This window comes from Arabidopsis lyrata (genome assembly GCF_000004255.2).
Source record: "Arabidopsis lyrata subsp. lyrata unplaced genomic scaffold ARALYscaffold_947, whole genome shotgun sequence".
In the NCBI taxonomy this organism is placed as follows: domain Eukaryota; kingdom Viridiplantae; phylum Streptophyta; class Magnoliopsida; order Brassicales; family Brassicaceae; genus Arabidopsis; species Arabidopsis lyrata.
The window spans coordinates 2042-3254 of record NW_003301961.1 but is presented as its reverse complement, the minus strand read 5'-3'; the positions used below and the strand labels follow the sequence as shown (position 1 = coordinate 3254).

Below are 1213 nucleotides of genomic sequence, written 5' to 3'. Positions count from 1 at the left end.
TCAATAGGGGATATAAATAGACAATGTGTGCATTAGTGTATTGTCTATACATCAACTATCTTTTTCACAACCACCATCAATCATTTCTAACCCAAAAGTCCATAACCCAAAAGCAAAACTGAGGTTTAGAAAACTGAGGTTGTGCTGGCTATCACTTGTAGTGATCTGGATATCAATCTGCTGTGTGGTTCTTGATCATAACCATTGATCTTACACAGGAAGTATCTCACGTAAGAGCACGGTGTCATGGCTCGTAACCTCCATCTCAATACGTTCAACACTAAATGTTCCAACCTATTAATGTCACCATAACTAGAATGTTAACTTTGGATTTTAATGCTATACAATTAGAGACAACTGAGATATTAATAGAACCTGCAGATTTATTAACTCTTGAACGGCTCGTAACCTCTATTTTGGCTGCCAATGATAAACAAATTAGGAATCCCCTTGTTCACTTCTAACTAGTCAAACCCATCATCAACCCAAACATGAAAGTGCACTAGTTTAAAACCACAAGAATTTGTCAATGGATTATACATTAGAACTTCTAATCAACTAGAGAAACACCACATGAATTTCAAAGTCTCCACTGCTCCTAATTCCGACCAGATTACGTTCACCAAAACACTAAATCCAAAATCAAGACTTCCTACATCTGAAAGCTTCATTGCCTAATTGTTCCAGTGAAGCATCAATCACCACAAAATAGATTACTGTTTTAGTTCTTCCCTAGTAATAAGATCAGTTTCACATAAAAAAAAAAACCTAAAACCAAAACCAAACCTCTCTAAATATAAATTCATCATTCCCCAATTGTTCAAATCAACCATGAATCTAGCATCTCATAAACCCTAAGATTAGATTATTTTGGGTTCTTCTCTTTGATTTCAAAAAGACAAAAGAATCGGAACAAAATTATTATTTATATACCTCATGATAATCAATGGTTCCAGCGGAATCAATGATGAAATTGGAATCGAGACCTCTCTTCTTCACGATATTCCGTCGGAGGTCATAAACATCGGAGACTCCTCCGATTGCTTCTGATTTGAGGCAAATCGCCTTCGGTTTCGTTTGGTAGAGAAACGCGTGAGAGAGAGAGAGAGAGGAGGAAGAGAGAAATATATGGGGCAAAAAGAGAGAGGAGGTTGCCACGTATGCGTCTCTTAGCATGTTATTTGGCTCTTACCTAAGGCACGATACTTAAGTA

The 1213-nt window shown here is 36.9% G+C and overlaps 1 long non-coding RNA gene across 1 annotated transcript; it reads right to left on the bottom strand.

The window, feature by feature from the left end:
• Positions 1-8: 8 nt before the first annotated feature.
• On the bottom strand, positions 9-515 carry LOC110225695. The gene is made up of 2 exons (XR_002329922.1): positions 376-515; positions 9-294 (listed from the first exon to the last, which is right to left on the bottom strand). It is a non-coding gene; the product is annotated as an uncharacterized LOC110225695 (long non-coding RNA).
• Between the last annotated feature and the right edge of the window lie 698 nt (positions 516-1213).